We start from the raw sequence: 23,341 nt of genomic DNA on the forward strand, positions 1-23,341 counted from the left end.
CAAGATCTTCAGGAATCATTGGATTCCCTAACACATAAAAAGACTGTTGCAGGACTTCAAAAACTTGCAGGAATCATTGGATTCTCTGACAAGTGATGCAAGAGACAATAGATTGATTTTGGACTATCTCTTGGCTGCTGAAGAAGATATATGTGTGACTATTGTTTATATACCTTCCTTCTAGGATTTCTGGAAATCTTTTACAATACCATGTTGATTTATATTGTTTGTTATAGCACAACTTTCATCTACAATTCATGTTTGTTACACCATATTAAGCCTGCCCTGGCTGTGGGGAGAGTCACCACTAATAGCCTGTGCATTATTGCTATGTGCTTCTGTAATACCTCCCATGCTGATGGATTTGTGCATACCTGTTTCTAATAAGAACCTTCAGCCCAGAAACCTACTAACAATATCTGGCTTGACTCCCCACTTCCCTTTGGTGCTTTTCATCTCCCTTCCTGAGAAGTCAGGGAAGGCGTGATCACCTTCTTTTTTGTGTTTTCACCTCCTTTCCTGAGAAGTCAGGGAGGGTATGATCACTTCCTTTTTGGCGTTCTCACCTCCCTGAGAAGTCAGGGATGGCATGACCACCTGTGTTCTAAAACAAAAGAAAGGGGGAGATGTAAAGGGCTAAAACTCTTGAGTCAATGCACTGGGGTCGGACAATCAAGCACTTGAGGCTAATTATTGATTGGGCAATACTCTATAGGAATATGCTTGGAAAATGGCCCTTCCCACTATCCTGTGCTGGCCCAATCATTTGGTGTATGCAGAGAATTGTGTGAGAGACTAGGAGGTGCAGTGAGACTAGTCAGGGTCACTTCTGCAAGAGAGCAGAGACAGTGAGGTCACAGAGATCCTACACGTCCCTTCTCTTCACTTCTACCACTAAAGACCAATAATAAAGACTTTTGCTTATCCTGACTCCAGCTGATTCTAAGGTACCCTGGGTGCTAACGTGGTCACCACATTTCCTTCTTTCCTTCCTTCCTTCCTTCCTTCCTTCCTTCCTTCCTTCCTTCCTTCCTTCCTTCCTTCCTTCCTTCCTTCCTTCCTTCCTTCCTTCCTTCCTTCCTTCCTTCCTTCCTTCTTTCCTTCCTTCCTTCCTTCCTTCCTTCCTTCCTTCCTTCCTTCCTTCCTTCCTTCCTTCCTTCCTTCCTTCCTGCCCTCCTTCCTTCCTGCTTTCCTTCCTTCCTGGCTTCCTTCCATCATTATGGCATCTCAATAATCAGCCACATGAGTGGGGGAAAGGGAGGCAGTTTTATTTTCAAATAGCATTTTGTCAGTAATTTACTCACCTGGGCTTTTTTTATTTAAATGTAATGAAGCTCTAATTCTTTGACTATGAGTATCTTTGGCTCTTTCCCTTAGAGCCATATCTTGTGCTAATTAACAGGATTCCAACAGGAAAATCCCAGAGAGACACTTCCTCTCATAGCCTCTGCTAGCTCTCATGTATTCTCATTTAAATAATTAATCATTATTACAGGCTGCTATGCCTAGTGCAAAAGGAAAGCTGCATCCACCTCAGATCCCAGGTTATTTGCCCTATACCTGTCCCTTTTTGTATCCCTTTCATGTAAAAAGTCTTCATTAATGGGCACCAGGGTGTAGATTTGACCCAGTGTTACCCTTTGGTATTTATTAACTATAAAGCAAGGACCCTCCCTCCCTTGCTTTACCAATGGGGGATGAATGCTATTGAGGGAAGTGATTTCTGGGCAGAACTGTAGGGGGATAGTGGAGGACTATAAAGCCAGGAATTTTATTTGCAATGAATGATCTTTATTGAACAAAAATTAAAAGCCTTTTTACAAAGTGTATTATGATAGTTTTTCCCTAGTTATAAGTAAAAACAATTTTTAACATTCATTTTTAAAACTTTAAGTTCCAGATTCTCTCTCCTCCTTCCTCTTCACCCCACCCCCATTGAGAATACAAACAATCTGATAAATGATAAACCATTTGACAAGAAAACTCTGAATGGGGGGAGGGAGGTGTGAAGAGTTGGACACTACTGAAAAATGACAGACCAGCAACAATGCCAGTGGATTCTGGATCTCATTGGGGTGGGCATGTCAATGCCCATCATGTGCCACTCTCCTCCATGAACTCACTTGGGTTAGAGGTCCATCTCTTGATATTGTGAGAGAGCAGATAGAGCATTCAGGCGAGGCTGTCCCCTGGTTATCTTTTGTTCCATCTGTATAACTAGTCCATCATCTTTTCTGGATTTATATCTTTTTGAGAGCATTCTTGGCACACAAGTCTTCTAGCATAATTCCTTGTTTGTAAGGTGGGTTGCAGCCTCCCAAGGACCTCTTGCTGTGCTTGGATATAACCTTGCAGATAGCTGCTGCTCCAGCTATCAGTGCCCAAATTATGTCAGTCAACAAACATATATTAAGCACTTGCTAAGTGCTAACATCCTGTTGAGCACTAGAGATAAAGGTGAAAATCAGTTAATGGGGGAGACAACATGCTAACAGTTATGTATGTACAAGAAGGAAGGTAGTAGTGATGGGGATGGGAATGGGGAGGGGGCCAAGTGGGAGGAAACAAAATGGAGAGAAGGTTTCTTGAAGAGATTCGATTTGGAATGGAGCCTCAAAGGAGGCCAGAAAAGCCAAGAGGAAGGGGAGGTGGGTGGAAGAGCATTCCAGGTACTGGATTGTATGGCCAGTGAAGGCCCCTGAGTCTGGAGAGGATACCCCTTCTTTATTATAAGGAATAGCAAATATTTCTGTGGTAGGAAATAAAGAATGAGAAGGAAGGAAGGTTGTGAAGAGCTTTAAAAACCAAGTGGATTTTTTTTTTTAATATTGGAACCTGGAGATAATAAATAGCTCCTAGAGTCTATGGATTTGGTGTGTGTGTGGGTCACACCTGCCTTTTAGGTAAATGCCACTTGTACCTATACAGGACAATCTACCTGAGAGCAGCAAGAAGGGAGCTGTTTGTTTGCAATTCAATTCGACCAGCATTTATAAAGCAATAATACAATCATAGTGAACATTTATATAATGCCCACTAAGTACTAGCTATTACACCAAGTGTTTTAAAATATTCTCTCATCTCACATCTTCAATACAACCTTAGGAGGTAAAAGCTGTTATATCACTTCACAAATGAGGAAACTGAGGAATTCAAGGTTAAGTAATATGCCCAGGGTCACATAGTAAGTGTCTGAAGTTGAATTTGAACTCAGGTCTTCCTGACCCTGCATTTGGCACTCTATCCATTGCACCACTCAGCTACTCAAGCAAATTAAATGCTCTGTTCTCAGTTCAGTGGAAGATTCCTTTTAGGGAAAGAGGAATTCAGCATTCTCAGTGCCTTTGATAGCTGATATTATGAATATTTAAGTAAAATATGAGGTTTCAGGTATGACTTGCTTTTATTGGGCATTCATCATATTTGAGGCAGTGCAGACTAAACACATTCATGAGAAATTTTATTCTATCAAAACATTCCGCCAAATAATGAATAAATATTTCTTGATCCTGTTCCCAGGCCCCAGTGCAGAACAAGAAGGGTTCTGTGATGTAGGTAGGTACCAGTCATCAGGGGCCTTGTGGGCAGATAGCCAGATGTTCACAGCTGCATATATTCCATTCAAGACACAAAATATGTAGATTCACTGATCTACAAAATGCTTTCATCGTTGTGTTTAATAATTCCTTGTTATCTCCAAAGTAAAATCAGGTGAAAATTATTTGCCAAGGCAAAGCTCAGGAGGATGATATGCTACCAAAGACTTATTAATTTGTTAGCTACTTTAGTCTGCTCCATCAGTGAGGATCCTTAGAGGAAGCATGGTGGCCAGATTTGTGCAAAAGAGAAACAAGATTTCAAACGTGGATACTGTCTCAAGAAAAAAAAAAAAAAAACAACCCACAAAAAACTTTCTAGCTTGTTGGCTAGTCTTCTTTAATATTTTAAATTAAATGCTTGTTACATCTTAATTAGTATAGCTCAAGTCCTATATTTAGCATGAATTATTTTTTTGTTATTATTAAAGCTTTTTATTTTCAAAATATATGCATGGATATTAACCCTTGCAAAACCTTATGTTCCAATCCTCCCCCTTCCCCCACACCCTTCCCTGGATGGCAAGTAATCCAATATATGTTAAACATGGCAACAATGTTTAAAAACAATATGTGCATACATATTTATATAATTATTTTGTTGTTCAAGAAAAATCAAGTCAAAAAGGAAAAAAAATTGAGAAAGATAATAAAATGCAAGTGAACAGCAACAAAAAGAGTGAAAATGCTATAGCACAAATCCTTTACCTTCTCCCCTGTCCCCAAACTGGGGCCTCTCCCTGCCCTGTATCTGCCTGCTCTTTCAGGGCAGAGAAGGGGGCTCTTTACATAGTAAGAATTAAAGGTCACTCTACCCACACAGGACCCTCTCTGCCTCCAAAATAGCTCTCACACCAGCCTGCATTATTAGCACCCTCCTGTCTTATTTGGCCTGAGATTCTGCTAGCTGTCCACTCCTCTGCTTTGGATAACAAAGGGACATTGTCCCAAGGAAGCATTGATAAAGTACACTGTGGTTGCCATACCTGGGATGGTGCCTTTAATGAGGACCTCTTGGAAGCTAGTGAGCCTCGTTCTGAGGCTATGAAACAGAATCAATTCAACAAGCATTTATTAAGCACCTACTGAATACCAGGCTATGATGCCCGGCCTACAAAGACATAAAGAAACAGCCTCTATCCTTGAGGAATTTACATTTTATATACAGAGTCAGTGAAAAGTAAATCTGAGGTTTAATGCAGGAAGGACACTAGCAGATAGAAACTGAAAAACTTTTTTACCTATGATATGTGGGGTCTTGCTTGGAACATCCGGCTGAGTGGCTGAAGGTCACCAGCACTTTGTTAAGCAATCATACCTCCATCTAACTTTCTTCATTGATTTGTATAAATAGAATGTATTAAAAAGATAATCTGCATTCTAAATTTGTTGCCGTGAGTTTGTCCACTTTTTAGTCCCTAGAACTCCTGAAGAACAAAATGTCATTCTAATCCTGAATAAGGAAACTCTTAATTACAAATGTAATTATTAAAATGAGTGACAAACTCTCTCTCCTCCATGAGATGGGTATTAAAATGGAGCTATTGTATCAAGTGACTTCTCCCATTTTCTGTTTTTCTTTTTCTTCTTCTTTTTTTTAAAATTATTATAGCTTTTTATTTACAAGTTATATGCACGGGTAATTTTCCAGCATTGACAATTGCAAAACCTTTTGTTCCAATTTTTCCCCTCCTTCCTCCCACTCCCCTCCCCCAGATGGCAGGTTGACCAATACATGTTACATATGTTAAAGTATAAATTAAATACAATATATGTATACATGTCCAAACATGTTTTGCTGTACAAAAAGAATTGGACTTTGAAATAGTGTACAATGAGACTGTAAAGGAAATCCAAAATGCAGGTGGACAAAAATAGAAGATTGGGAATTCTATGTAGTGGTTCATAGTCATCTCCCAGAGTTCTTTCGCTGGGTGTAGCTGGTTAAGTTCATTACTGCTCTATTGGAATGGTTTGGTTCATCTCATTGTTGGAGAGGGCCACATCCATCAGAATTGATCATCATACAGTATGAAGTATATAATGATCTCCTGGTCCTGCTCATTTCACTCAGCATCAGTTCATATAAGTCTCTTCAGGCCTTTCTGAAATCATCCTGCTGGTCATTTCTTACAGAACAATAATACTCCATAACATTCATATACCACAACTTATTCAACCATTCTCCAATTGATGGGCATCCATTCATTTTCCAGTTTCTAGCCACTACAAAAAGGACTGCCACAAACATTTTGGCACATACAGGTCCCTTTCCCTTCTTTAAGATCTCTTTGGGATATAAGCCCAGTAGTACTGCTGGGTCAAAGGGTATGTACAATTTGATAACTTTTTGTTTCTCTGTTGTTCTTCCCCATTTCAGGGGAGAAAAATGAAAGTAGTAGAAGATAGAGAAAGGTGGGGAAAAGGTTGTAAAAGGAAAGGAAAGGAGATTGTTTGCATGTTGTCTTCCCCATTGAAAGCAGGGTCTATCTTTTGCCTCTTTTTTGTAGTCCCAAAGTTTAGTACAGAACCTGACATTTAGGAGGTGCTTAATACCCCTGTATGGAAATACAATTTTTTAGGTTGTTCTCACACATCTATAAAATGAGAGGGTTTAGACTAGATGACCCTGAAATCCCTTTAACTTTTGAACTAGGATTCTATGATCTTCTGACAATATCTAGAGCCATCCCTTCCTCCTTTACTACTGGGAAGGATGAGGAAGGAAATTGAGTATGCATGAAAAGTCTAGAAGGGGCTGAAAAACCCTCGAGTCAGACACTAAACTAAATGGTATGGTAGATAGAGCACTAACTCTGAAGTCAGGAGGACCTGAGTTCAAATCTGGGTTTAGACACTTAATACTATTAACTGTATGACCTTGGGCAAGTCACTTAACCCAAATTGACTCACACACACAAAAAAAAAAAAAAGAAAAGAAAAAGAAAAAGTCACACTGTTAAGAGCTTGAACATCTATCAAAAAAAAAAAACAACAACCCAAAAAACAACAACAAAAAACCCACAATTGTCTCACTCTTGTTTTTAAATATGAGAAAGCTGAGACTTATTTTACTACCTTGCCTACCCCCAACTGTCAGGCTTTCACAACAAAAGTAACTAGATCCTCTAAGTAGTTATTGCCTTGAAAGTGGCAAAGAGCCACTATTTCCAGTTGAGTTTCCAAAGTTCATTGTGGAAAAATCATAAAACCCCAAATCTGTAAGCCCAGGGAATATTCAAGTTACCACGCTTCAGTCCTGACCTTTCTGGAGCTACAGGGCAATCAATGCTGGAGCCCAGAGGGAAAGGATCAAGGAGCATTTTAAAATATAAAATAAACAAACTCATATTGCTGAGAAATTCTACTCTCAATGAATGGTCTATATTTAGGCAGTGATTAGTCCCTAGTGTAGAGAAGATTACAGTGAAGAGTCAAAGCTTTTGGTGATCAAGATGTTCAATTCTTGCCTCGGGTGCACAGATTTCTAGGCCTATTGATGTTCTGGGATATTCAGCATTTTCCTCTGCTCTTCAGTTATTACATATTGAAAAATCCCTTCTTTTCTACTTATCTCTAGCCACTGGAGAAACACTAGGATTAAACTTTTACTACAAAGCAACTCTTGTTGTTCCCTTCCATTGGTCAGAGAGTTTAGAGTTGAAAATAGGTTTTACAGATTGCATGAAACCCAGGTTCCTCATTTTGCAAATAAGGAAACTGGGACCCAGACTTAAGTGACTTGCCTCTAGTCACACCTATAGTAAGCAGGAGAACTAGTATTCAAACAAGTTCTATTCTATTCTATTATTTCTGGTCCCAGCAAGGTTATACTTGTTGAGTTCTTTTTTTAGACAGAGTTAAGTGACTTGCTCAGGGTCATACAGCTAGTAATTATGTGAGGTCATATTTGAATTCAGGTCCTTCTGACACCAGGGCCTTTTGCTGTAAACACTGCACTACCCTTATTCTTTGTTTCTAAAATATACATTTGGAAATAGATTCCTCCAGACACTCTAATCCATTAGAGATAGGATTGCCTTTTCATCCATTAGACTGAGAAGTAAAAAGTTCAATACATATTCACCCAGGTCAGAATTGAGGATTTTATTTGAAACAATTTCCTTATATCCTCCATAATAACTGGTGTCATGGTATCATGTAGACCTTTGGCAATCTGGTAAAACCTATGAACCTTTTTTCCAGATTGTGATTTTAAAATGCATAAAATAAAATACAGGATTGCAAAGGGAGCCAGTAATATTGAAATTATTTAAAAAAAAATTTGTAAGGAACCATTTCACAGAACCCAGGATGAGACCTCTCTGCACATTTGCCGGTCTAATTGTTCCAGAAGAAACAGTTATGAATTCAAAGACATGAACAATGATATTAACACAAATATTTTGGAAGACTGACAGTTCTGATGAGAAGTAGGTCACATCTCTGAATGCTTTGTGATTGCCCAGTCCAGATTTATAGGTCAGTGAATGCTAGAGCTAAAGGGGTCTTTGAATTTTCCTATTCTAGGTCCTAGAGTAGAAATTCTTCCTAACCAAAAGGTGATCATTAACCCTATCCTTGGACACTTCTTGTGTTGGGAAACTATGACAATCTATTTCACTGTTTGACAGATCTCATTTTTTTTTATTAAAGCTTTTTATTTTCAAAAGATATGCATGGATAGTTTTTCTTTCTTTCTTTCTTTTTTACATGGATATTTTTTCAGTATTGATGCTTGCAAAACTTTGTGTTCCAATTTTTCATCTCCTTCCCTCATTCTCTCCCTCAGACAGCAAGTAATCCAATATAAGTTAAACATGGCAAAAATATATGTTAAATCCAATATATGCATACATATTTATACAATTATTTTGCTGCACAATAAAAAGATCAAAAAGGAAAAAATGAAAAAGAAAATAAAATGCTGGCAAACAACAACAAGAAGAGTGAAAATGTTATGTTGAGATCTACACTCAGTTCCCCCAGTCTTCTCTCTGGGTGCAGATGGTTCTCTTCATCACAAGGTCATTAGAACTGGCCTAAATTATCTCATTGTTGAAAAGAGCCACGTCCATCAGAATTGATCATTGTATAATCTTCTTGCTGCCGTGTATAATGATCTCCTGGTTCTGCTCATTTCATTTAGCATCAGTTGATGTAAGTTTCTCCATGCCTCTCTGAAACCATTCTGCTGATCATTTCTTATAGGACAACAATATTCCATAACATTCATCTACCATAACTTATTCAGTCATTCTCCAATTGATGGGCATCCACTCAGTTTCCAGTTTCTAGCCACTACAAAAAGGGCTGCCAGAAACATTCTTGCACATACAGGTCCCTTTCCCTCCTTTAAGATCTCTTTGGGATATAGGCCCAGTAGAAATACTGCTGGATTAAAGGGTATACATAGTTTGATAGCCATTTGAGCATAGTTCCAACTTGCTCTCCAGAATGGTTGGATCCTTTCACAGCTCCACCAACAATGTATTAGTGTCCCAGTTTTCCCACATCCCCTCCAACATTCATCATTATTTTTTTCTGTCATCTTAGCCAATCTAACAGGTGTGTAGTGGTACCTCAGAGTTCTCTTAATTTGCATTTCTCTGATCAATAGTGATTTAGAGCACCTTTTCATATGACTAGAAATGTTTTTAATTTTTTAATTTGAAAATTGTCTGTTCATATCCTTTGACCATTTATCAATTGTTGAGTTCTTATAAATTTGAGTCATTTCTCTATGTATTTTAGAAATGAGGCCTTTATCAGAACCTTTAAGTGTAAAAAAATGTTTTCCCAGTTTATTGTTTCCCTTCTAATTTTGTCTGCATTGGTTTTGTTTGTACAAAAACTTTTTAACTTAATATAATCAAAATTATCCATTTTGTGTTCAATAATGATCTCTAGTTCTTCTTTGGCCACAAATTCCTTCCTTCTCCACAGATCTGAGAGGTAAACTATCCGTTGTTCTTCTAAATCATGAGCCCATTTTGACTTTATCTTGGTATAGAGTACTAGGTGTGGGTCAATGCCTAGTTTCTGCCATGCTAGTTTCTAATTATCCCAGCAGTTTTTGTCAAATAGTGAGTTCTTATCCCAAAAGCTGGGGTCTTTGGATTTGTCAAACACTAGATTACTATAATCATTGATTATTCAGATCTCATTGTTTAAAAGAAGCAGAGCGTATCTTTCATTAACTCTTCTCTCCCTCTCTATTGGTTCTATTTCTGCCCTATGCACCCAAATAGAACAATTCTATCTCATTTTCATATGCCTGCCTATAATATAATGTCAAAAAATGTGTATATTTCTTTAGCAACATTTGGGTATGGACAGGGAGCTGCAATTGTCAGATTCCTTTCTGTGATACATATTTTTTGAGAGATAAAAGGCAAAGTTCTCAAAATACCTGTTTCCTCTTGTTGCTGTTTGACAATTACCTCACCATGATGTCTTGACTTCTGTATGAATTGGATTAAGGAGATGTGGAATTGCACAAAATTGCCAGTCTTTCTTTTCTTCATTTTCAATTTTATTCATGTTTTGTTTTTCTCTTACCTCACCATTTACTCTCACTGTTTTTTTAATTAAAAATGTTTATTTACCCCAGTTACATGTAAAAGGTTTTTTTACATTTGTTTTAAAAATCTTGAATTCCAGATCCCCTTTCTTCCCCACTCCTAACTGCCATTGAAAAGACACATGTGAAGTCATGCAAAACTTTTCCATAAAAATCATGTTGTAAAAGAAAACATAGAGTTCCTCTGTGCTCCCCCAAAAACCTCTTTTTTTTCTGAGGCAATTAAGGTTAAGTGACTTGCCCAGGGTCGCACAGCCAGGGAGTGTTAAATATCTGAGGGCAGATTTGAACTCAGGTCCTCCTGACTTCAGGGTTGGTGCTCTATCCACTTTACTACCTAGCCTCAAAGAACCAACTCCTTAAGAAAAGTAAAGTGAAAAAAGAAAGCTTCAATTTGTATTCAGACACCATCAGTTTTTTCTCTAGGTATGGATAGCATTTTTATCATAAGTCCTTCAGAGTAGTCATGGACCATTAGATTGCTGACAGTAGCAGTCATTCACAGCTGATCATCTCAGAACATTGCTATTACTATTACTTTGGAGGACTTTCCAGGTTTTTCTCATCCTGCTTATCATTTCCTATAGAACAATAATATTCCATCATAATCACATAACATAATTTATTCAGCCATTCCTCAATGGATGGGTGTCCCCTCAATTTCCAATTTTTTGTCCCCAGAAAAGTGGCTCTCTTCTTTGATCATCAAAGTTCAGTGGCAGGACAAAAATTAAGATGGACCCCCCCATAATTCCCTGACAGTTTTGAGGCCTGTTGGTTACCCTCAATGTGGTTAACTGTCTGCTAAGATGATTTTGCTAGGCCAATGAACTTGGTGAATCAGGTAGACGCTAGGGTGTTTTGCCCTGCAAATGGCTTAGTAGCCCTCACACCAGAAGTGCTAGTCCTCCTGAACACCCATATCCTCCCATTTTTTATTGTAGCAGTTTCTTCACTGGGTTATTGAGGTTCCTTCAGTCAATCAATAAGAAATTTTTAATAGAGTGTGTGTGTGTGTGTGTGTGTGTGTGTGTGTGTGTGTGTGTGTGTATGAATATGGACCCCTTCTTGGGTTAATATTTTTTTAAATTTACAATTGAAGGAAATACTAAATTTCAGTGATAGGTTATTGTTGTTGTTGGGAATAGGTAGGTGACACATTAGATAGAGCATTAGGCCTGAGGTCAGTTCAAATTTGGCCTCAGATACTTAGTAGCTATGCTACCTGGGCAACTCACTTGATTCTTTCTGCCTCAGTTTCCTCATTTGTAAAATGGAGAAGAAAATGGCAAACCACTCCAGGATCTCTGCCAAGAAAACCCCCAATGGGGTCATAGGGAGTCATACACAACTGAAAATAAATTTAAAATCCCTGTGATAAATAAATGTCAGCATTTTATTTGGCACACTACTCCAAGATCTCTGGCAGGAAAACCCCCAATGGGGTCATAGGGAGTCATACACAACTGAAAATAAATTAAGAACCACTGTGATAGATTACTGTCAGCATTTTCTTTGTTTTTAGTGAACTTAAAAGTTCCCTTTCTATCAATGCCAGTTAATATCTTCTCTGCAATTTATGGTAAAAGGATTCTCTGATGGCATTGAGAGCTTGTGATTGGCCAGAGGTCACATACTTAGCATGTATCATAGGTGGGATTGGAATCCAGGTCTTTCTAAGACCAGCATTTTTTTCTTTTTTTGTAAACCAGTAATTGCTATGAGTTAATAGTGATTATGGCCACCCTAGTTCCTAATCCTAGTGTGACGTGGCTTCCTGTCACCTTCCTTCCCATCTTGCTCATTTTTGGTTTTCCCTCTAGTCTGTAAATGTTCTTTCTGAAATGCGCTCCAGATGTGGAATGCATGGAAAATCGGGGTCTCCGGAGACAAGCAGGAAAGCTGCCTGTCAAGGAGAACAATCACCTCTGTGCTTGTCAATGTCGGCTCTATTGGCATTGGATCTTTTGCACATAAACTGCTATCTAATCACGTACTTCCACCCCACCTCCCACATACTTCTGCAGTGGGATCTTTGGACGCAAGTTGAGCTGTTCCATTTAACCCTGGTAAAACTCCACCCTGCTAAATTCACTCCAGCTTTAGAGCCCGTCTCTGGAGCTACCAATTCCACATCCATTTCATCCACAACTATTACCCCCAATTTATCCAGCCTCTGGCTTCTTTGTATCTAATTGTTTGCACGTTGTTCTCCTCATTCTTTGTGAAGTCTTGCAGGGAAAGCATTGCCTTTCTCTTTTCTTTCTTTGAATCCCTAGCTCTTGCCTTGGTAGACAGTAAGTGCTTAATAAATGCATATTGACTTGCTGGAGCTATCCCTTCCTCCCCTCCCCCCCAGCTCCACGACTACGCTAGTCAAACAAGCTTCAACTGGCTTTCTGGGCCCTTCCTGGTTTGGCTTTCTCCTGCTTTGAAATATAATTCTGTGCGTAGGAGATGACATTATATTTACGGGATCACAGTGGCCCCAGAACCAGTGGTGATCGGCAGGCTCCGTCTCCAGAAACTCCTCCTCCTGACACGCCCCCGCCCCGCCCACTTGGTGCCTCCCCTGGGTGCTCCCAGCCACTTCCCCAACTCCACCTCGGGGTCCGCTCTGCCCCGCCCTTTCCCTATTCAGACCTCGCCCCCGAGCGCCGATCACGCCTCCTTTGGGGGCTCCTGCTCCCTCTAAGTCCCACCCCTTTCTCCGTCCGGGCCCCGCCCCCTCGGCCCGCAGACGTTTTCCTTCTCCCCGCCTCTTTCCCACTTAGGTCCCGCCCCCTCCGGTGGAAGCTCCGGCTCCCTCTTGGCCCCACCCCCTGAGGCCGTCCAATCCCCTCCCCCGGAGCCTCCTCGTCCCTCCCTTCGCCGGCGCGCCCTCCTCTCCCCAGGCGGGCGTTGCCGCCGCCGCCGCCACCCGCGCCGCGGCCTGTGCGGGGCCGAGGCCGCCCTAGGTCCGGTCCCTCCCCCGGCGGCCTGGCGCCTCCCTCGCTCCCTCCCCGGCGCGGTGACTCACGGAGCGGGAGGCGGAGGCTGCGCTGAGGCGGAGGCGGCCCGGCTGCTGTAGCTGCTGCTGCTCCCGCCGCCGCCGAGCGAAGCCGAGCCGCGAGCGCGCCCCGGAGCAGGCTGGGCCCGCAGCCCCGCGCTCCGGCTCCCGGGGCCGGCCCAGGTAAGAGGCACGCGCGGCGGGCGGGCGGGCCTGGCGGGGAGCCGCCGGCTCTTTGTCTCCCAGGGAGGGGCGGTGAGGTAGCGACCCCCGGCTCGCAGCCCTGGCCAGAGCCCGGCGAGCCCCGGTGGGACTGGCGGGCGCCGTGCCCCCCTGCCCCCGGCCCGCGAGCGTTCCCTCACACCGGCCGGGCTTCCGTCCCCCACTCCGTGTGCACCCCCCTCTGACGGGGCCCCCTCCCTTCCCCCACTCCGTGTGCACCCCCCTCTGACCGGGCCCCCTCCCTTCCCCCACTCCGTGTGCACCCCCAGTCTGACCGGGCCCCCTCCCTTCCCCCACTCCGTGTGCACCCCCAGTCTGACCGGGCCCCTCCCCCACATTATATGCCCCCTCCGATCTGACCGGGTCCCCCTCCCCCGCCCCATGTGCAATCTCCCAGTCTGGGCAGGACCCCCACTCCTCCACCCTCTGCCCCTTCCCCAGCCCCGTGTGCACTCCTCCAGGCCCCCCACTCCTCCAGCCTTTTGTCTCCTCCCACTTTTACACCCTGATTTTGAATGTCTGGGGCCACAAGTTCCCTCCTCCCTCGTCCTGAGTCCCCTAAGCCCATGAACACCCCCATTCTGACTCTGCTGGGGCGGGCAGGGGGTCCCTCTTCTCCCAGCCTGAGCCTCCAGTGCTCCCCAGCCCTGCACGCTGCTGACAGAAAGGCTCAGCTGGGAACTAGTGCCCCCTCATCTGCCCTTGCTCAGGGCCCTCATCACTCTCCCCTTCCCCTCTGCCTTTCTCCTGCTCTTCATCCATCCCCCATCCTGGCCTAGCTTGGACACACTTGTGTGTTCCCCCTTCTGACCCCTGTGTCTACAGTCATTCTCATGTCTAAATCACCTGAATCTGTTCCTCCCTCCCTCCTACGTAGAACAGGCTAGTCCTGCCCCCTGGTCGTCCTCCCTTCTTCTCCCGAGTCCTCGGCACCTCATACTACCCAGAGGTCCCCTCCATTTCCCTTCTTCCAACCCCACCCCTATTGGGAGTCTTTAAGCCCTTCCCTCCCCTTACCCCCAGACTCCTCTTGGGTCTGCCCTGGACACACCAGCTCCCTCCGCGCTCCTCCGTCCCTAGTCCGAGCGCACACCACACCCGCCCTGGTCATGTCCGGATTTGTGCCCCGCTCTGCTCCCTTTCCTCTGGGTGACTGCCCCCGAGTCTTCTTCTGGCCTATCCCTTCCCTCGCCGACTCCTCTCCCTGCTTCTGACCACAGACCTGCCAGGACCCCCTTGTCCTCGTGGTTCCCTTCCCCCTCCTCATGCCTGTAGAGTTCTCTGCCCCAATGGTTCCCCCCCAGTGAAGGTTCTGGCAGTGGCCACCTCGGCTGTCCAGAGAGGTCACCCAGAGTCCGAGTGGCTGTTGGGCCCGCACTCGTCTCTCCCACCACACTCATCTCCCGGTGTCTAGGCTCTCTTGAACCCTTCTCTGCTCCCTTGCACCTGGTCCCTCTGCTACCCTTTCTCCCCTTCCCTAACTCTTTGTAACTCCTAAAAATAACCTGGTTCACTTTCCTGCCTTCTCAGGCCCCTGCCTTCCTAGTTGGAGAGAGAGTCCTGTTGGCTTTTGAAAAGTCCTTCCTGGATCTCTTCCGTCACTCCCACTTGGGTGTCCCGGGGGTCCATTTAAGGCAGGTTTCTCACCTGCCTGCTGGGAGGTGACAGCTAGCTCCTCCCTTGGCTTCTCACTGTCTCTTCTTGGATCTAGGAGAGCGCAGAGGCCTGGGAGGCCTGGGCGCTGGAGCTGCGCTGGGCCTGCTTCCTCTCCTCGGGTTCTCCCTCTCTAGTTTAGACCCAACTTGTCTGAGCAGTGCCTGCTGCGGAACTGCCAACTTGGCTGTCAGGCCGACAGTCCGGGGACTCCCCTCCCTGGCAGCAAAGGAGAAGCTTGATTAGCCCCGAGCTGGGAGGCAGCACCTCCCATCCGAAGTTCCTAGGGCCTCAGGAGAGTTCATTACTCGAGCTGGTGTCCTTCCTGAGGCATGGATGGGGCGTGTGCCTGGAGTCTGCCACTGCAGAAGAGGAGGTACGGGCAGAGCCCTGGGCCTGGGGCCCGCCGCCTCCCAGGCCCAGCTCGCTCTGTTGGCTTTTTCTTTAACAGCCCCTGAGCTCCAGTGCTGGCATTGAAAGGCTCAGTCGTGTGCCCTCCTGGACTGCAAAGTAGTCAGTGAAGTCAGCCATGTCGGACCCAGGACAGAGGGCCCGGCTGTAGATACTGCCCTTGTGACCTTGCACAAATTACTCTAGTCTTGCTTGTTGACCTCTCCCCTTCTCAGCTCGGCCTGTCACCCTGAATTTGAAGTGCCAAAGCTTGAGCCCAGTGGCAGCAGTGAGTGGGGTGGGGGCCCTGATGAGTCAGAGGGGCAGGTTTCACCTTGATGTCAGCAATTCGAGATATCCCGGAGTGGAACTCATTGCCTCAAGTAACAGGGCCCCCTGTCACTGGAACTCTTCCAGCAGAGGATGAATGACCCCTTTTTCAGAGATGTTGCAGATGGGATTCCTGCTTAGGTATGGATTGGAATGAACGCTCTCCAGAGTCTCTTCTAGCTCTGAGGTTCCTGGGTCATGAATGGTGCAGATTGTTGTTTGTGTGTCTAGCTCAGTGGCTCTAGAATGGGAAGAGGCCTCGGAGATCAGCTCAGCCATACCCAGCCTCACATGGCTGTCCACACAGGGCCAGAATCCATGCCCAAGTGCCCTGGGACTGCAGTCATGATACCTCTTTGGGAAGAAGGGTTACCAGGCTATATTAGAGTGGGAAGAACGGCAGTGCAGAGGAACGGAGGAGGCTTTGTAGCCATTGTAACCTCAGTTCTGTCTGAGACAAGAGAAGTTTTAAGTATTTTGGGTGGGATTTGTGACCAGAGAGTCATGGGATGGATTATTGCAAGCTGAAATGTTTCGGATGTGCTCAGGCCACACAACCAGTCAGGTCTGTGAGAGTCCCATTTTGGCACCACAATGCCTCACATTTCTAGTGAGATCAAAGCTTGCATTTTGTGGGGTGTCCTTGCCTGACTCTCTTCCCTTAGAGATGATAGAAGGCAGGCGCTTCTCCTGGAGGGCTCCTGTGGCAGGGGGCACAAGTAGAGGTGGGCAGGGCTCTCGAAGTCAGGTCATGAGATGGTGGGTGGAGGTCTTTGAGTGGGAATGAACTATTACCTGGGATGAAGCCGGAAGAATATAATAATAAAACCACCTCCTCGCCACCTTTTTCATCAGGAGATGAAGAAGGCCCAGTTAGGAGGTCTTAAAAGAGTAGGTGGAATGGGCCTCCTTTGTCCCAAGAAAGCCATTCAAGACCACTAGGGGACCAAGGTTTTTTCTGATCCTCTTTGACAGTCAGTCCATCTCTCTTGGGTCCTGGGGCCCAGATCCACGGGGACTCTTAGCTGGAGATGGACCAATGAAAAGATGCAGTTAGGGTCTACAGGAATCGCCGTGGTTTGCTCTTCTCAAGACTGCTAAGCTTTTAGCTTCTTGGCAGGTCCCTGAAGTGATTAGAAACATTGAAGTCCAGCTCTTTGCACATCCCTGAATGACAATACAGAGACTTCCCTTCTATGCACTTCTCTGACACTATTGATCTCACAGTTGCGTTGCTGATCTTGCTTTGTACACTTTGGGGGGGAGGGTGAAAGTGGGAGAGGAAGAAGAACTCTGTCAGTGTCCAGAGTCCTCTAAAGGGAATCATATGATTCCATCATCCTGAGGGTTTTGTGTTTGATCCCCTTAGCAGGAGCAGAGCTGCCATGAAGAAACATTTCCCTTCCTTTGTCAAAAGGGAGTAGAGATGGAGAACTAGGCCAGCACTAGGTAGGTGCCATTTCAGGTCCTGAAGCTCCACTCCCTAGGCATCTGATAGAGCACCCCTTAAATGGGTCCAGCTCCCATTTGCTCATGAGTAGTCTCCAAGCAATTAATTGCTCTTTTACCTTTGGAGAGCTGGGAAGTTGGTGAGGTGGGCCAGTGAGTGACTTTCCTAGAGGATTCTGGAAAGGCCTTGTAGGTTGTGTGAGATGAGGAATGAGGATTTGAACCCAGTTCCTCTGATTCCAGAGACTTAGGGTGAAAGTCACTTTCTGCATCCCAGATGTTTCATTGATAGGATCTGAAGCTGCCAGAAGCCAGCTGTGCTGGTGGAAAGCATTAGGCTGAAGTGAGATGAGGGCTTGACGGAGCTGGATGGTGTAACTGGGATGGGGGATTGCTTCCCCTGCCTCAGTGGGTTTCTTTTCACTGGTCTAATCTTGGCCCATCACCCTTCTCGGCTGTGGAGACAGTAATACTTTTTACTTTCCTAACTCCCAGGGGCATCTCAGCGTGCCAGCTCCATTGCTTTTTTTTGAGCTCCGCTTGTGAAAAGGGAGGGTGAGAAGCAAGTGGTGTGAGATATTGTCATTAATACTTTACTGTGTTCTGATGGGGGTAATCATCACTGAGGGAGAAGCTCGATCCCTAAGAGTCCTTAGGAGTCTGGCCCTGGGTGGAGCTGCAGGGAGTGGCTGGCCCTAATTTGTTTTCACCTTCTAGAGTCCTGGGTGAAGTCCTTGCCTTTTTGTGATCTTTGCATCACTGGGCCTCCTTTAGAACCTTCTCTTCTAGTAGCAGTGAAATAAGCCTGTACTCTGTGGGAGTCCACCCCACGATCCATCATCTTTATCCTTCTCTTTCCTTGCCCTGAGTGAATTCACACAAGTTTTCCTCTGGCCTGGTTTTCTTCCTTTTGCATCTGTTTTTCCTTATGCTCCCAGGACCATCCCTGGGTACGGCTTGCCACAGTGTTGCAGCCTAGCAGGGCTCACTAGGAGTCTGGTTGAGAGAGCCAGGAGCTGTTCCCAGGGCCTTGAGCATCTGGGTTCTAGCCCTGGCTGTGCTGTCCTCTTGGCCTCAGCAGCAGCAGCAGCAAACATTGTGGCCTTGTTAAATGGTGGCCCTGGAGTCAGGACACCTAGTCCTGTCACTAACTCTTTTCCTTGACGAATTGCTTCGTCTCTTTGATGTTGGTTTCCTTATCTGTAAAGTGAAAGGGCTGGACCAGATGGTTTCTTAATGTGCGTTCTGGCATTAACCTGCCCAACTGCAGTGATTGAGGGAGATACCTGCTCGGATGCTAGGGCACAGAAGAGATGAACTGGTGGAAGCACTCACAGTTCAGTCAGGCCAGCCTCTCTCAGATCTTCATGTCCACATTTCTTCATCTGTAAAATGGAACAGTTTGTGAAGGAAAAACTGCATAGCCAGTATTTTGGCCAGAATCCTGAGATCCTTCAGTTAGGGCTAAAGGCCATCTAGAACAACCTCTATAATTACAGAAGGGAAAACTGAGGCCTACAGAACCCCACTGATTTGCCCAAGGTCATAGGTAGGGCAGGACAGGATTTGAATTTTTATGGCCTAACTCCCAGATCTTTATTTTATGCAACTTCAAATGTTTAGTGTTGGTGATAACAATGAGTTAGGATGGCCAAGACCAATTTGGGTGGATTGGTACTTCTCTCAGCTCACCTTAGTGTTGTGAATACATAAATAATGTGTGTGTGTGTGTGTGTGTGTGTTTTGGGGTTAAATGACCAGGGTCCCACAGATGTAAGTGTCAAATCCTCCAAATTCCAAGGCCTGTGCTCTTTCCCCTATAGCTGAATCCAGTTATATGATATGCTTTGTTTAGAGAACATTAAAAACAATGAGCACCTTGGGCAGCCATCAATCACTTAAAAGAGAGCTCACTTCTTTTAGCTAATTAGTGCACTTCTGTTGAGTGTTAAATAGATGTTGGGAAATTGTTGATGGAATAGGGCCGCCTTTTCCTAAAGTTTTTGTTTAGGAGTCTGGAATTTAAAGGATCAGACTTAGTCTCTCTTTTTAAATATTTTCTCATTTGGTTCCCCCCCCCCCCAAGATCTTAAGGGCTATTGATCAGATACAGTCTTGTACATTTATTATGTAATCACCATTAGAACTTTTTCCTTCAGAATTATCTTTAACACTGCCAAGTCCTGGTGGGTCAATTCTCTCCCTGCCAATTGAGGGCAGAAGTCACATGGAAGCAGATAGGCTGGAGGGCTGAGGATCCCTATGTTCTCTAGTGGGATTTATTAGTTTCCTGTGTAATTGTCAATTTGGGAAGCTGCTCTTCCTATGCCCTCAGGTGTGATCAGATGTGTGCATGGCATCACATAGTGGAGGAGAAGACAGTGAGTGGAAGGGCAAAATGGGATCAGAAGGAGATTTTTCCCTAGGCTTACGTAGGGTCAGGCCCCCAAGTCTCTGGAAGGAGGCCGGGCAGTTCAGTGAGAGAGCACACAATGTTCTTCCTCTCACCTTCCAGCCAGGGTTCAGGTGTACGAGGCAAAGGACTTGATGAGCCTTCTACCCACATTCTACCCAAGAGGTACACATAGGTCAGGATGGCATGGTCTGTGGGTGCCTCCACCCTATCCCCCACCCAGTGGATTGTTTCATGAAGGGCTCCTCATGAAACTAAGCTTCCATCTTCTAGCAGAAGCTCAGAAAGAGCTTCAGAATATGATTGCAGGGAAATCACAGCAGAATCCTGAGGAGTACAAAGGAGAGCTGATTACTTTTTGTCTATATGAGCAATTGGAGCAAGAGAAAGTGTGACCTAGTTTAAAATCAGAACATTCCTGAGCAAGGAGGACGATTTCCAAGACCTGATTCAATTACGATTTCTTGGAGGCCAAAGTACATTGAGTTTTTGATAATCCAAGTTAATAACCATTATTAAAATAAGGCTTAATGATTTCTTATTCCTAATTCAGAATCTCTTCTACTTTAGGGCCATATTGATCATCTGCATGTTATCAGAAAACATTAGATACTTGAGAAGAGGAGTAGAGAACAATATACTTCCAAAGGAGGACCATTTGAATAGAACTTATAATTAGATTCCTAATACTCTCTTGCTGACTAATAGTTTCTACATATTCTTGATTCATGGAACATATCTATAGAATTCTATCAGCAAAAATACTGGAGTGGTTTGACATTTTCTTCTTTGATGGATTAAGAGAAATAGAAGTTAGTTAATTGACTCCTCAGGAAGGGTGAGAACACCAAAGGGAGATAGGGAGCCAAACCAGACGTTGTCAGCAGGTTCCCTCTGGGCTGAAGGGTCTTCTACCTTACCCAGAACTCCCCTACTATCTGTGGCCCTCTACATCTGTGTGCTAGGCATTGTGCTAAGTGCTAGAGATACAAAGAAAGACACAAACACAGTCACTTCTTCAAGTAATTCCTATTCTAATGGAGATAAGCTGGTGTCTTGAGAACATTGGATTTGGTGTTGGAAGACCTGAGGTCAGAATCCACCTCTGCTGCTTGCTTACTTCCTTCCCCTTTTCTCTCTTCTCTCCCTTCCTCTCTCCCTCTTTCCCTCCCTTTCTTCCTCCCTCCCTCCCTTATTTCTCTTCTTTCCTTCCTTCCGTCCCTCCTTACCTGTGTGACTTTTGACAATGCACTTCACCTCTCTGAGCCTCAGTTTCCTCTCTCTAAGGTCTGGCACTAAATCTATGATCATGTGGTCTCATGATCGCTTGATGGATTTGTGTCCCTGAACACTTTCTTGTGTGACAGCTTCATTCCAGGGTCCACTGAAGTGGAGTCCAGCTTTGAACCAGATGGTAGGTATAATTTTGAGGAAGTTTACTTTCTCTACCTGAACTCTGCTACTTTAGTCAGAAAAACCACCGACCAGGCCTATTATTTCTTCCCAAACCTATACAATCTTCCTGATTATTGGACAAGCAGCTCAATTTCTCAGCCTTGTAGACTGTGATACTAGTGATGAGTTCACAGGAAGGCAAGGACACCACAATTTGTCTGGAATGACCTTGTTCAGGGGCTCTCCCCCCATCCCTCAACATTTTAACCTGCGTTGCTTTTGCTCAAAGAGTTCCTACTTGGGTGACTTTTTTAAATTTGAAAACTCTTCCTTCTACTTTACCTTTTCCAAAGAACTCGACAATGTTGGATGTGTGCTTTATTTAAGTTTCCCTTTTGCTCTTTGGTTCCTGCTCCAAAGGGCTTAAAATGGGAATAATACATTTACTGTGGAGCTGAGGTTGCTGTTCAGAATTAGCTGAGAACTATTTTGTTCACCAGTGGCATTTGAATGGTGATCATTTTCAATGGTGAATTGCTTTAAGTAATACTACTTTAAATATGCTTTTGTGCTGGAAATTTTTTGCACGACAAAAAAAAATGCCTAAATAAAATTTGTTTTGCAGTATGGCTCTAGAGAGAAGTTTTTGAGTGGCTTTCATCCTCAGTAGGATTATATTACATTACCTTAGACATAAATTAACTTTTTTCTTTTGTGCTTCTGGTTGGGGTTAGACTAAGTGACCATGGTTCCTTTAAACTCTAAGATTCTGTGACTTTGTGATTGTAATTGCATTAACTTTTCACCAAGTAACTTCCTGTTTTTCTTTTCAGTTGAGATTTTGTGTATAAGAAGGACAAACCCAAAGTGGGCTCTCTTAGTACAGACTTGTAAAAAGCCTGCCAGGTTTCATTCTGGGAGTTGGACAATCTTTTTTAGCCTGTAAAACCTGGAGTCATTTGACCTGGGAGTTTCTGCAAGCTAATTCCTGCCCAGGATTCCAGCTCCCAATTAATTTGGTGACTAATGGTTTCATGATTTTGGGAATGGGCAGCATAATTACTGATGGATAATGGGGATTTGGCTTCTTAACCGGTTAATCAGGGTGTGCCTGATTTGGGTGTTAGCACCTGAATTGTCCATAGCTTGTTTCACCTGTAGTCTTTTTGCTTAGCCTGGATACCAAAGCAGGTTACCTTCTTTGAATCTAAAGTTCTTTCTGGTGGAATAATATTTGAGTTGGCCAAATCCATCAGGGGGCTTCTGTGTGGATTAAGCTCTGGTCTGACATCCCTTTTGTTTTCTTGATGATGTCTATGTGTTTCATTCTCCTGTACCCACAATCCTAGGCTGTTAGGCTCTTTGCCTTCTGCTCAAACATGAGTAGAAGTATAGCAGACACTAGGCTTTGTGATGTGTGGGGAGCTTTGAATCATATGATTGTGGTGTTCTGCTTCAACTTCATAGTTAATTATATAAACTTAGAAGGGTTTCTGACTTTCTTCTGTGTTTGGATTACTTTGTGTATCAAATTGTTAAATGCTTGGGGAGGAAGGAAACTGAGTCCTAACCATGAGGGTGTCTTGAGCTGAGATTTCCTTCCTCCTTGGATTATTTTATTTTGAGGTGTTAAGAGAGAACTAGGAAGGGCTTATGCTTGTAATTATAATAGAAGCAGTTATTCAAACAACTAATGACAGACTACAGAAGATTTATACATATACACATCTATATATACACACAGTATATGTATTTTTCTCTCTGTAAATGTATAATGTGTGTGTAATATATATGTGTGTCTATGTTTATACTTCAGTGATTCCAAAAATCAGTGACTTCCTCTGTGGAAACACTCCTCCCATCCATGTACATCCATTGTACTCCTTCTTAATAGATGGCACCCTCCCATTTAACTACCTTGTATTTATTTTGTCTACACTCCTATATATACACTTGTTGTGTCTCCCCTGATAGAAAGTGAGTTCCTTGTGGGCAGGGACTGTTTGATTTTTGTCTTTGTCTCACCAGCACTTAGAATAATACCTGGCCCTAGAAGGAGCTTTATAAATGCTTATTGGTTGTTTGACGATCTTCAAGAGCTGCTGTGGCAAAAAAAAAAAAAAAAAAAAAATGGCAGCCCATCATCACCTGGTAGCCATCCTTTCTATAATGAGCATCTTCAAATGGAGCCAGGTGGATCCTTGGGCAACAGACGTAATCTGACTGGAGTCTACACTATCTGTTTCCGGCTTAGTAAAACTTTCCAGAGTTTGGACTCTGATGGCCTGCCATTAAGAACCTAGGGTTCCTTCCCTGCCAAG

At 44.0% G+C, this 23,341-nt stretch overlaps 1 protein-coding gene across 2 annotated transcripts in view; it reads left to right on the top strand.

Annotated features, from left to right (window-relative positions):
* Positions 1 to 924: 924 nt before the first annotated feature.
* Positions 925 to 23,341, top strand: part of CTNNBIP1 (catenin beta interacting protein 1) — a 62,592-nt gene continuing 40,175 nt past the window's right edge. The window contains exon 1 of one of the 2 annotated variants that reach the window (XM_074306333.1): positions 925 to 947. The gene's annotated coding sequence lies outside the window, so the exon portion shown is untranslated. Of the gene's footprint in view, positions 948 to 13,103; positions 13,352 to 23,341 lie in introns of those variants that run through there. The other variant, XM_074306331.1, reaches the window with a different exon arrangement.

Source organism: Sminthopsis crassicaudata, chromosome 3 (assembly GCF_048593235.1).
Source record: "Sminthopsis crassicaudata isolate SCR6 chromosome 3, ASM4859323v1, whole genome shotgun sequence".
Lineage (NCBI taxonomy): Eukaryota > Metazoa > Chordata > Mammalia > Dasyuromorphia > Dasyuridae > Sminthopsis > Sminthopsis crassicaudata.